Genomic DNA, 15,191 nt, shown 5'->3' on the forward strand with positions numbered 1-15,191 from the left:
GTTATATTCAATTTTTTCTTCATCAAAATTGAGTTTAGGGTTCTATGTTAACAATTTTACAAAACATAGGGTCCAAAAAGTAATTTGTCAAAACACAGGGTCCAAACAGGTAATGAGACAAAACACATGGTCCAAAAAATTATAAACCCAATAAAATATATTAAACATTATTTTAGAGTATTTTTTTTCAAAAGTCTTAAAAGTTAACTTGATAAAGTATTTTCAAAAGTTTTAATTCCTATTAATTTTATTAAATATCAATTTAATTAACACTAGTAGGAAAAAAATGAGATTTTCGTAACTATAAAGAGATGTTTTTATAAATTGTTAAGATACTTCAAACGATTTACGTACAAGGAAATTTTGATGGGTGTGCATTTTTCATTGTTTTTTCTATTTAAATATATGATCATTGGTACTCAAACAATTAATGTTATATTATTTTATAATATAATATTTTAGACTAAATAAATGTGACAAAGATTATCACATATTGTAACATATAAAAGAGAGTTACAATATTTGGATATATGTGAATATTCAAATATGTAACATATTTTGTGTTACAAATTCACTTACAAATTTGTAACTCCCAAATATTGCTTATTATTGTGTAGATTTGTTGTTACACAATTTTGAGTTGAATTTCTTAAATTCATAAGTAAAATGGCTGTTAGAGATATGATTTTAACCTCAATAATGTGTTTAAGGGTTACAAAATCAATTGGAAGTGATTTGGAACCGTTTGGAAAAACAGCACAAAATTGTGTGTTGAGAATGGCCAATGGCCGCGGGCAGAGAGGTATTGGTGGCTGCGGCCTGGGGGACAGAGACCAGTGGTTGCGCCCACTAATACTCCTGGTCGCGGCCAGTGAGGCTGACAGCCAAATTGGATTTTCAGTTTTTTTCCAATTTGAACGGTTCTAACATCCTAAGTAACTCCCAAAACTCCATTTTAATTCCATAAACATCCAATTAAACATTGGTAACAGTCATGGGGGTTGGTAGAATTTGAAATTCAAAAGGTGTCTCTAAACTCTATAAATATGAACTTATTGCTCACTTGTAAGACACAACTTTTATATCCATTAGAGCACTTAGCTAGAAAACACCTAGAGACTTAATAATTCCATAAAGTTATTTCCAAAATTGAGAGAGTTCCCTTAGTACTTGAGTTAGGGGGAAATAAACTTTTGGACAAAGGTTTCAAACCTTGTTCAAGTTGGTGATCCCCAACACTCTTCATTTTGGTTGTGTGAGTGAGAGTTCCTTGTTCTTTGTTCTTGTTCTTACCTTTTCTACTATTGCTTTTCTTCTTATTCTTCTTTTCTTATTTACTCGTATTTCTTGTTTAAGAATTGTAATCTTTTATTTCTTTTTGTTTCAAACACTATTACTTTATTTGTATCTTTTGTTTAGAGTTGTAATTTTCTACTCTCTTCTTCTACTTCTTCTTATTCAATTTGTAATTTTCAGTCATAAAGTTGTAACATTATTTAATCAATAATTGTTTATTTGCATGTTTTGCTTAGAGTTGTAAAGGTCTTTTTACCATTTTCATTGAGGCAACTTGTATTTTCCTAATATTCAAAAGCTTATTTCTTTGTTTGTTTCAAAGGAATGTGAGACTATTAAAATCATGAACCAAGACCTAGTTAGGTTGGATAGCTTTGATGGATCAAATTGCACTAGGTGGCAAGACAAGGTAAGTGTAAAGGCATACATTATTTTATATAATAGTGATGAAATTTTATTTCATTTATTAGCGTATTTTCATATGTTGATATATGAATAATTGTGTAGATGTTAACATGTTAATGCAATATGAGATACATTGTAAAATAGTTGACACATCTATTTGTGAAAGTTAATGGGTATCCTTATAAGTGAAATTTTGACATGATTTTCATTATCTAGAGATTGTAAAACTTATATGTATGCTATATGTGAGATAGTGGTACATATATTGACATGAAAATTATGTTTTGAAAATTTATAAGCATGATAAATTGGTAGTTTAAAATTGAAATGCCTATACATTGATTTGGTGAATCAATAGAATATATCAATATGTGGATATGTGAATTATTTTATGATATTTGTGGTATACTTACAATATAATTATGAGATTCAAAATACATGATAATATGATAGATATATGTTGACAAATTATATGAGACATAACTATGTTAATATATAAAAGTATATTGATATTTATATATGAGAATTTTCATGAATATTATGGTGTGTCATATAATATGATTATTAAGGTGATAATATGTTTTATCCTATATTATTGGAATGTGATAAGTTACCATTTATTTGGTGAATAAAGTGAATTATTTGAGAAATTAAAATTTATCATGTAAAGTCATCTCAATTATGAGATAAAAAAAGAAGAACCTAAGGGGGTTGCATCTTTTGATAAGTGTGTCTTGCTATTGCAAGAAAAATGCATTAAGAGGATCCAAAATTATGGGATGACATATTGACCTATAGACTTGGAGTCTAAAGAGTGGTCAAAAGAGAAAATATTTGAGAATTTTTTAGTCACAATAATTCTTAAATATTCAATGTCTCAATTAGTAGACATTACAAAATTGGAGAAGCAATTTTGAATCTTTATACCAATAGTGAATAAGATTGAAGAGAATTTTATTCATTCTTGTTAAAGAAAGTGATATGTTTAAATTAATCTCAATGAGGAGATAATTTTAAATCAAAGCATTAGAAATCAAAGTGTTTAAATAAATCATTGATGGTTTATTTTATTTGATTTAAGTGTATAAAAATGGACATCTACAAATTGATTTTGATGAGAAAATCAATGGATGTCAAAATGATGTTTTCAAAAGAATCTCAAAGAGACTCTTAGAAAATGCACAAAAGTTGTTTAAGTGATTTTAAGATTATTTAGACAACTAAAAGGGAAATTAGTGATTATTTACTTTAGAAATTTTCACATGGTATTTATATCTTCATAGAGTTATGGAAAGGAAGAAAACCCAACATAGGGTATTTCAAAGTTTGGAGGTGTCTTGCATATTGTAAGAAAACTGAACCTAATAGAACAAAGTTAGGTTCAAGAGCCATAAAGTGTGCTTTTGTTGGTTATGCCAATAATAGTAAAGCTTATAAGCTATTATACTTAGAGTCTAATGTTGTGATTGAATCTAGAGAAGTTGAATTCTTTGAGAACATGTTATGTGACAACAATTCTCAAGCTTCAACATCTCTAAAGGAGAATTTGTTATTTGAGAATAATTCTTAAGCATCTACATCCAAAAATGATTCTCAAGAGGAGAATTCTCAAATGAATGTAGAACAACCCATTGAACTTAGAAGAAGTCAAAGGGCTAGAAAGGAGAAAAGTCTAGGATTGGATGAGATAGATTATCAACGAAGTTCTTTCTACATGGTAGAAGGAAATAGAGAGGAAGTCATTAGGAAAATTCCTATTGTACCTCTCCTTGAGGATGATCCTGTAATGACCCACCTACTCTAGACTTTTGGACCATTAACGAACTATACATATAAATCCTTAATAAAACTTACTTTTGCGAAAATAACATAACTTTATTAGAAACTTGTAGAAATAAGAGTTACTTACAAAAATATCAAGAAGGATATGGGATCCCATTGTTTGAAAAACAAAACATAACATGATTTATAATAAAAAGGGATTGCAAAATAAGTGCGGAAAATACATATAAAGACCATAAAAACAAGACTATATCCTCGAAAATCGAACTCTCGACTCATTGAATCCTATTCACCACCGATACACATTCCCCAAGCATCCACGAACCTTACCGCCACTAAAGCTATTTTCCTGCACATATAAACAAAAGTAATGAGCCTAATGCCCAGCAAGGAAAATCTAACACATAGTTCATATATATAGATTTCATAAGAAACATAAACACATAACATAACACTTTATCATACACATACTATAATGACCATTATTACTTGGGGTCCCATAGACTAAACAAGTCATATGCCCATGAGATTAGTGGGGTCCTACTAGCTAAGCAGGTCATATGCCCATAGTCTATTTGGGGTCTTGTTAGTCATATGGGTCATATGCCCAAGCCTACAAACATACATATCATAACACTTATCATAACATAAGAAACATAAGATAACATATAAAACATATAGCATATGAATCTCTATCCTATTTTCCATACCAAAGTTACCGGGATAAGAGGACAGCGTTGGGACTTTTGGAACACTCCTAAAACCATATATAACAGGGTGAGTAGATTTGAAGAAAAAGAAATGAAAGGAATGGAAGGACTAAACCTTGAGAAAAATACTTACCAAAACCTTTTTGCTCAAGAACTTAGATTTCCTAACCAAAATAAAGATTAAGGTTAGAGGCTGAATAGAAGACTATGAGAACTTAAAAGAACAAGTACAGAAATGAACTAGAGTTTTGGGTTACCTTGAAGACTTGTAAGACCAATCTACACCTCAAACCGAAATACTATAAAACCTTACTTCCCAAAGTGTTTGATAAGCTTATGATTCCCCAACCCAGGTGTTTACACTCTCACACTCACTTAGCACTTGCAGCCTCTGAACTTAGAGCAAAAGATGAATAATGGCTGGGTACTAGGTCATATTTATAGAGTTTAGGAATGAAAGGATCTTAATTTTACTTGAATAAAAATAATAGCTTTTTAGGTGAAAATAATTTGAATTATCGTTCAGCAGAAGCTGAAGACTCGTTCAAAAAGATGCTGGACTTATCAAGAGGTTGAAGGGCTGAATGGAAAACGATTTCAAAATGTTTCCAAATATACTGAAGGAGGCGATATATTGCTTGGGCCAGTATGCCCAAGGCTGTCGTGCATCGTCTCGTGTTTTCCGTATCTACGTGCTGCGATATATCGCCCCCTATAGCTGCGATATATCGGCACACGCTGATTATTTAAACACGAAATTACACATTTTTAGCTAAATTTGAATGGGGTAAACAACCTTGACTAAGCCCTCAACGTATTCAAAGCTGCTGACTGACCTTATAGCATTCAAACTTTTCCTTTATTAAATTTAATCCTCAAAATACTTAATCCTTAATCATCCATACATAACATGTGCTTAAAATCCTATTGGTTGTTATCTAAACCTTATAGTATAATAAATATTATCCTTAATATCAGTCATATTAATCAAACCTTAGGTTAAACTTAATATTCTTAAACTGTAGGTTAAACTTAGAAAATCTACAAGTACTACTATGAGTGTCCAAATAATTCCCGGTCTGAACCAAAAATCCACAGTTACAAATATGATGCTATAAATACTATAATACTACTATCTAACTAGCTAAGTAAAGTTCTTGGACTCTACAGATCCTAAGACTTATAAAGAAGTCATGCAATCAAGATATAGTGCATTTTGTAAAGAAGTCATCAATGATGAGATGTATTCCATTCTTTCCAACAACACTTGGGAATTGGTAGATCTCCCACCGGGTCTAAGCCAATTGGGTGTAAGTGGTTATTTAGGAGAAAATACCACACCGATAACACTATCCAAATCTTTAAAGCTAGATTAGTAGCTAAAGGGTTCAAGCAAAAGGAGGGTATCGATTATTTTGATACCTATGCGCTTGTTGCAAGAACAACTTCCATAAGAATTTTGTTCGCTTTGGCTTCTATACACAACTTGTATGTTCATAAAATGGATGTCAAGACGGTATTCCTTAATGGTGACCTCAATGAGGAGGTCTATATGGAACAACCCAAAGGGTTTGTCCTATCAAGATATGAACATAAAGTATGTAGACTTGTAAAATGCTTATATGGATTGAAACAAGCTCCTAAGCAATGGCATGAGAAATTCGATCAAGTCATCATGTCTAATAGGTTTAGGCATAACAATGGAGACATATGGTTAAGGGATATTTTGATGGAGATACCCCTAATCAAAGAGAATGTATCCACTATATCGATACATTGTGATAGCCAAGCAACATTGGCTAGAGCATACAACGGAGTGTATAATGGGAAGTCTAGACACATTAGTCTAAGACATGGATATGTAAGAGAATTGATTCAAAGATGAGTCATCTCAATATCCTATATGAGAACAAGTGAAAACTTAGCGGATCCTTTCACTAAGCCACTAATGAGAGATTTAGTGGCTATATCATCTCGAGGGATGAGACTTAAACTTCCTAAAGAGATTCACGATTAATGGCAACCTATCTTAACATTGTTACTTTTATAATGTTAGGTTCAATAGGTAATAACAAGTCAATCAAGTGAATATTAGTTGTACTCAAAACAGTCCCATCTGAGATGTTGAGTACTTGTGAGTTGCCAAATTGAGGGTTAAAACCGAGAGGTTTTTTAATAGAATTTAGTCTTGTGAAGATAAGTATTTTTGGTAAAAAAAATACTGTAAGAGTTCTACCTATATGAACCTAGGGGTGGTGCCGCCTCTCATGAGAATTGAGAGTATTCTCAAGAACGTCCATGAATGGAAAGTGCACATGGGCATTAACGGTGCAAAGCGAGACATAGAGGTCTCAAGTGAACATGGCAAAGGTGTATGTGTTATCACCGATTTGTTATCATGGAAAGATGGTTCAATGCTTAGTGCAACCAAATTTTCAACAAATTTTGTGATAATTACATTATAGTAAAGTTCAAGTTGAAAAATACTTTACTTTATGCACCAATGCAATGACTTCTATAAGAGAGAGTTATTATTTAATCAAGTAGTGGATATGTTATATTTTTAAAATATAATGATGATTGATTAAATAAGTGTTACAATAGATAATTATTTAATCTAGTGGGGGAATGTTATATTATTTTATAATATAATATTTTAGACTAAATAAATGTGACAAAGATTGTCACATATTGTAACACATAAAAGAGAGTTACAATATTTGGATATATGTGAATATTTAAATATATAATATATTCGGTGTTACAAATTTGTAACTTCCAAATATTGCCCATTATTGTGTAGATTTGTTGTTACACAATTTTGAGTTGAATTTCTTAAAGTCATAAGTGAAATGACTGTTAGAGATATAATTTTAACTCCAATAATGTGTTTGGGGGTTACAAAATTATTTAGGAGTGATTTAGAACTATTTGGAAAAACAACACAAAATTGTGTGCTAAAAATGGCCAGTGGCCGCGGCCAAAGGTATTGGTGGCTGCAACCAGAGGTATTGGTGGGCGCGGCCTGGGGGACAGAGACTAGTGGTCGCAGCCACTGATACTCCTAGTCGCGGCCAGTGAGGCTAATAACCAAATTTGATTTTCAATTTTTTCCAATTGAACGGTTCTAACATCCTAAGTAACTTCCAAAACTCAATTTTAATTCCATAAACATCCAATTAAACATTGGTAACAACTATGGGGGTTGGTAGAATTTGAAATTCAAAGGGTGTCTCTAAACTCTATAAATAGGAACTTATTGCCCACTTTTAAGACACAAATTTTCTATCCATTAGATCACTTGGCTAGAAAACACCTAGAGGCTTGATAATTCCATAAAACTATTTCCAAAATTGAGAGAGTTCCCTTAGTGCTTGAGTTAGGGGGAAATAAGTTTTTGGACAAATATTTCAAACATTTTTCAAGTTGGTGATCCCCAACACTCTTTACTTTGGTTGTGTGAGTGAGAGTTCCTTGTTCTTACATCTTCTACTATTGTTTTTCTTCTTATTTACTTGTATTTCTTGTTTAAGAGTTGTAATCTTTTATTTCTTTTTGTTTCAAACACTATTACTTTATTTGTATCTTTTGTTTAGAGATGTAATTTTCTATTCCCTTCTTCTACTTCTTCTTATTCTATTTGTAATTTTCAGTCATAGAGTTGTAATATTATTTAATCAATCCTTGTTTATTTGTATATTTTGCTTAGAGTAGTAAATTTCTTTTTACCATTTTTATTGAGATAACTTATATTTTCCTAACAATTAATAAGTAACCAATGAGATTCGATGCAGACTTTGAATTTCAACTAAGTTGGGCCTTCCACGTAAATTTGATGGGCCAAGCCAAGTTTTATTTTAAAAAATATAATTTTTTATACCAAATTTTTTACTTTGATCACTTTTAAACAACAAAATCAGATTTTAAAGAAATGTTGGACCTCTTAATTAAAACCAAAATGATTTAAAAAAAAACTACTAAATCCTAATTTCATACAAAAAGATCAACGAGGATATATTTAAAGTTGTAAAGCCCTAACAGCAAATCAATACACATAATGACATAAAAATTAAAAAATTCAAAGAAAACAATAACATAAACAACAATATCAAAGAGTTCAGATTTATTTTCATCAAAAATCAAAGTTCAATGTCCCTAATTTTTATTCAAGAAGTTATGCACAACGCAGTATAGCAGAATAGATCCAACAAAAAAGTAAAAGAAAAATAACATATTTTGGAATAAGCAATATAAGAGTATCGATATCAACAACATAAAAAATTAAAGTATTAATTTTGATTGACAAAAAATGATAGGTGCTCGAAAATGTACATTTATTATTCTAAAGATTCAAAATAACATTAATTTTAAGTATTATTTTCAATTGTGATCTATTTTTATTTGAAAATATTCTAGTTAAGTAATTTTGTAGGAAAAATAGCAATTTTAATTTATCTGAAAAACAATTTAACATGAACTAAAGTGAGCCCAAAACCATTTAAAATGGTATTTTTGCAAAGAGAATCAGACCCAAAAGACCCGACCTAAGTGAAGAACAACTCCAAATCTGACATGTGGCAGTTTTTCACTCGCCCCAGACGAGCGTGAGGTGCACGCCCCTTCTCCTTGCCATTCGTTTGGTGTGTACACGCCCCCCTCCACGAGTTCTATTCGACCGCTTTAATTTTGATTTACAAAAATAACATTTTCTTATTTTGAAAATACCACTTTTTCCTACTCATGTTAACTAAAATGATATAATAAAAGTAATGTTATTTAAAACATTAAAAAAAAAAACTTCACAAAGTCATTTATAAGACCTCTTAAAACTTATTTTTGTTTTAAATAATGTGTAACATACATTAATCATCTAAACCAAGAAAGAGTTTTAGTTACCTGACTTACTACAAGATGTGTTACCAAAATAGTTAGGTTACTTTCCCAAGTTTGACTTATACTACTAACATGAGCTAATTATGTATATAAATAAGTTATAGCCTAATGTAATCATTTTAAATAGAGAAAGCATTCCAAGATGCTCGCAAGTAAATTCGACATGTACGTCAGTCCAATGAAGTACGTCAACTTTTATTTACAAAAATACTACTTTCTTTTGTAATTGCCACTTTTTCTTAATGATCTTTTTTTAAATTGACTTCCAATTAAAGATATGTTATTTAAAACATTGGAAACACTTAACCAAGTTATTTTAAGACTTATGAAAACTTAATTTGATTTAAATAATGTTTAACATATTTAAATAAGAAAAAATTACACACATCACCGTGTATCTCAAAAAAATTTGAAATATACGGTGCATGTCAAATATACGATTTAACTTTTGATATATGATGTTTTAAGACATATATGCATCCATATAAATATGCATACGACATACTATAGTACATGAATATATACTTACCTATTTGTGAGTGAATATATATCTAGTTATAGTCTATAGGGATTAAAATTAGACTCTTTAAATAATACTAAAAGACAAATAATTATTAAAATAATAATAAGTTGTTACAAACCAGTAATATTGTTCCAGAAATACTATTGGAATGATAAATAGCTATTAAAGTTATAAAACTAGTTTGGTACATTTTTATTATAATTATGTTAAGTAAATTTATAAATTATTTATGCAAATACTAGTTACACAAATATATTTTTATTTGTAAATTAGTTAGGTAAACTTTTGTTACAAAAATCAATTTTTTTTATACGAATTGATTTGTAAATGTTGTTTACAAATTTGTAAAAGTTGTTTACTTATTGTAATAGTTTTGTTACTATTTATCACAATTTTGTAACTCATTTTTTTACTTTTTAATGATTTTTAGTTACTGTCAGTAACAATTTTGTTATTGATTGTAATAGTTTTGTTACTATCTGTTACAATCTTGTAACTTATATTTTTACTTTGTAACTATAGCATTTGTTAAAAATTTAGTTGTTCTAACATCTAGCATTTTTTTTATAAATTTTAGTTACAAAAATTGAATATTTTAGCTATAAAATTAACTATGTAAATCATTGTTATCCCTGTTTTCCCCCGGGACACGTGGCGTGACATGATGGGTACATGGGCTCCCTCAAAGAGATCCAGGCCCACCCTGAGCCCAATGAACAGGGAAGAAAGTCATGATAGTCCCCGTCCATATGGTCCGGGCCATCAAAGAATGATCCCGAACAAGATGATCCCGGGCAAGGTGTCTCCGTCCAGATGATCCCGGACAAGATGATCCCGGGCAAGGTGTCCCCGTCCAGATGATCCCGGCCAAGGTGTCCCTGTCCAGAATGATCCCGGACAAGATGATCCCGGCCAAGGTGTCCCTGTCCAGAATGATCCCGGACACAGTGTCCCCGTCCATATGGTCCGGGGCATTAGTAAATGAACCCGGACAAGATGTCTGGGTAGGAAAAGTTTGGTCTTCCCTGAAGCTGACAGGTCCTCGAGAAACACAGAAGTTGGTCTCCTCAACTATGAACAAGAAGTTACGCATGGAGCGTACACTGTTCCTGGGAAACAGTGCTGCCACTACACTGACAGATCTTGTCCCCCGAATCTTCCTCGTGGATCGTAACACCCAGACTGAAGCAACTGTTTGTCGCGAGTCTTATGATGTGATCATGTTTGGGCTGGCCCAATGGGCCTTTGTTAATATATGTTATATATTTCAAATCCTTTGTATTATGGCTCCATTAGTGAGCAAACTATAATTACATCTCTATTGGGCCAGGATTAGTCCAGCCCAAGCCCATTGCACAAGACTGCCTATAAATAGTGCCTGTTGTGCACAGTAGGGGGGATCCCAAGGGTTGGCTTGTAAGCGATTACTCAGCTCAAATTTGCAGAAAACTCCATTGTCAAAAGCTCTCTAAGCTCTATTACAAATGACTCGTGGACTAAGGCTCATTAACGCCCCAACCACATAAAAATCCTGTTTGCATTTTCGAAATCCTTTCTTTTTAAGCTCTCTTATCTTTCATAATTATAGTTGCCGAAAAACTCGGTTAAATGGTCCGGGCGGGTACAAACTCATCCCCGACCTAAATGGTCCGGGCGGGTACAAACCCAAAAGGGACGCAAGGCCCAAGCCTAGTCCCATCCTGGACACCAAATGGTTCGGGCGGGTACAAACCCATCCCCGACCTAAATGGTCCGGGCGGGTACAAACCCAAATGGGACGCAAGGCCCACGCCTAGTCCCATCCCCGACCTAAATGGTCCGGGCGGGTACAAACTCATCCCCGACCTAAATTGTCTAGGCGGGTACAAACCCAAAAGGGACGCAAGGCCCAAGCCTAGTCCCATCCTGGACACCAAATGGTCCGGGCGGGTACAAACTCAAATGGGACGCAAGGCCCAAGCTTAGTCCCATCCCGGACACCAAATGGTCCGGGCGGGTACAAACCCAAATGGGACGCAAGGCCCAAGCCTAGTCCCATCCTCGACCTAAATGGTCCGGGCGGGGTACAAACCCATCCCCGACCTAAATGGTCCGAGCGGGTACAAGCCCAAATGGCACGCAAGGTCCAAGCCTAGTCCCATCCCGGACACCAAATGGTCCGAGCAGGTACAAACCCATCCCCGACCTAAATGGTCCGGGTGGGTACAAACCCAAATGGGACGCAAGGCCCAAGCCTAGTCCCATCCCGGACACCAAATGGTCCGGGCAGGTACAAACCCATCCCCGACCTAAATGGTCCTAGCTGGTACAAACCCAAATAGGATGCAAGGCCCAAGCCTAGTCCCATCTCGGACACCAAATGGTCCGGGCGGGTACAAACCCGTCCCCGACATGACTGGTCCGGGGGGTTTAAAACCAAAATTGGACGCGAGGCCCAAGCTTAGTCCCATCCCAGAGACCAAATGGTCCGGGCGGGTACAAACCCATCCCCGACCTAAATGGTCCGGGCGGGTACAAACCCAAATGGGACGCAAGACCCAAGCCTAGTCCCATCCCGGACTAGGGGTGGCAATTCGTGTAAACGTGTCAGATTCGTGTCGACACGATTATGACACGACACGATTAAGGTAAACAGGAACACGACACGATTATTAAACGTGTCAAAAATACGAACACGAACACGACACGATTATTAAACGGGTCAACACGACACGAACACGATAACACGATTATGACACGATTAATCATAATTATACGAAAAAAATCAGAAAACCTATGTAAAGTATTCGTGTTATCGTGTCTGACACGATTATGACACGACACGATTATTAAATGGGTCGACACGATTATGACACGACACGATTAAGGTAAACACGAACACGACACGATTATTAAACGTGTCGTGTTCGTGTTTACCTTAATCGTGTTGTGTCGTGTCGTGTCATCGTGTCGTGACCCAAATTGCCACCCCTATCCCAGACACTAAATGGTCCGGGCGGGTACAAACCCAAATGGGACGCAAGGCCCAAGCCTAGTCCCATCCCAGACTTAAATGGTTCGGGCGGGTACAAACCCATCCCCGACATGAATGGTCCGGGGGGTTTAAAACCAAATGGGACGCAAGGCACAAAGCCTAGTCTCATCCCGGACATGAATGGTCCGGGAGGCCTAAATCCCTACTCAAGATATTTGGATTTGATCCGGGGGAGTAAAGCAAGTCTCCACCATGCAAACATGGATGAAGACTTGGGGGGTAAATGTTATCCCTGTTTTCCCCCGGGACGCGTGGCGTGACATGATGGGTACATGGACTCCCTCAAAGAGATCCAGGCCCACCCTGAGCCCAATGAACAGGGAAGAAAGTCATGATAGTCCCCGTCCATATGGTCCGGGCCATCAAAGAATGATTCCGGGCAAGGTGTCCCCGTCCAGATGATCCCGGACAAGATGATCCCGGGCAAGGTGTCCCCGTCCAGATGATCCCGGACAAGATGATCCCGGACAAGGTGTCCCTGTCCAGAATGATCCCGGACAAGATGATCCCGGCCAAGGTGTCCCTGTCCAGAATGATCCCGGACAAGGTGTCCCCGTCCATATGGTCCGGGCCATTAGTAAATGAACCCGGACAAGATGTCCGGGTAGGAAAAGTTTGGTCTTCCCTGAAGCTGACATGTCCTCGAGAAACACAGAAGTTGGTCTCCTCAACTATGAACAAGAAGTTACGCATGGAGCGTACACTGTTCCTGGGAAACAGTGCTGCCACTACACTGACAGATCTTGTCCCCCGAATCTTCCTCGTGGATCGTAACACCCAGACTGAAGCAACTGTTTGTCGCGAGTCTTATGATGTGATCATGTTTGGGCTGGCCCAATGGGCCTTTGTTAATATATGTTATATATTTCAAATCCTTTGTATTATGGCTCCATTAGTGAGCAAACTATAATTACATCTCTATTGGGCCAGGATTAGTCCAGCCCAAGCCCATTGCACAAGACTGCCTATAAATAGTGCCTGTTGTGCACAGTAGGGGGGATCCCAAGGGTTGGCTTGTAAGCGATTACTCAGCTCAAATTTGCAGAAAACTCCATTGTCAAAAGCTCTCTAAGCTCTATTACAAATGACTCGTGGACTAAGGCTCATTAACGCCCCAACCACGTAAAAATCCTGTTTGCATTTTCGAAATCCTTTCTTTTTAAGCTCTCTTATCTTTCATAATTATAGTTGCCGAAAAACTCGGTTAACAATCATTGTTACAAACATGTTAACAAAAGAAAAGAGTGTGTTGCCATGTGAGCTTGGGTGACGTATTTAACAATAGATGATTCATTGGTTGGCATTATAATTAGGTGTCGTATATTTATAATTAGTTTCACTTGCCGTATATTTAGACTATTTTTGTTAACTTATAGTATATATGCAAATTTCCCTTTAAATGATCTAAACAAAAATAGAATTTTAGTTACTTTTGTAGATTGACCTACATGAAAAGGTCAACTGTTGTGCATTTTTCACGACTTCTCTATTTAAAAATAGAGTAAATTGTGGCTAAAATACTTAATATTTTTAAAATATTTTACTTTTATATCTAATCTTTTTTTTTTGTCGTAAATATATTTAATGTCTTCAAAATGTTGCACTTTTATGCCCAAAATTTTTCTTAGCGGTAAATATACCCAATAGTTTCAAAATGTTGCACTTTTATACATATTTTCTATTATTATTTTGAGAAATAATAGGAAAGTGAAATAATAATGTAGGTTTTAATTTTAAATTATTTTCACCATCTTATTCTTTCTCAAAATAATTAAACTTAGATTTTTCCTTTACTTTTTTTAAAAAAACTTATATTTTAAATTGATGAAAAATAAAATTATTCAATTATTTTTAATAAAAAAATTTATTAATTTTTAATTTTAAATAATTATTTTGAGAAAGAAAAAGAAAAAGAAAAAGAAAATAATTAAAAATATTAAAAATAATTAATAATTTATATTTCTCCTACGCTTTCTTATTATATTTTAAAATTAAAAAAATAAGTATAAAAGTACCAATGATTATTTTGACAGCAATTTACTCAAATATAATTATTGGTACTCGAATGACTAGTAACCACAAGTAATCAATCAAATGAACTATACATTTCTATTTGTATTCATACATCAAAGAGAAAAGAAAAAAACATATGAACTTTTTTACAACAATCACCGGAATGTGTTATATAACTTATTTGTGTGGGATCAATGCCGATAGTGTTATTTTAGTCTTGTATTACGATTTGATGAATTGAATGATTTTGACTTAAGTATGACTTGAGCTCTTACATAAAATCCTTTTTATTATCAAATTGTTTTTGTAACACAGTTTTTAGTAACTCGTGTAACTAAAATTCCATTTTAGTTTTGATAATAAAAAATGTTAAATATTATTTAAAAACTTTTTTTCTTTCCAAAAGTCTTAAAAATTGACTTGATAAAGTATTTTCAATGTTTTAAATCCCACTAGTTTTATTTGATATCAATTTAATTAACTCTAGTATGAGAAAATGGGATTTCTTGTAACTTAAAAACAATATTTTTGTAAT

Source organism: Humulus lupulus, chromosome 3, assembly GCF_963169125.1.
Source record: "Humulus lupulus chromosome 3, drHumLupu1.1, whole genome shotgun sequence".
In the NCBI taxonomy this organism is placed as follows: Eukaryota; Viridiplantae; Streptophyta; class Magnoliopsida; order Rosales; family Cannabaceae; genus Humulus; species Humulus lupulus.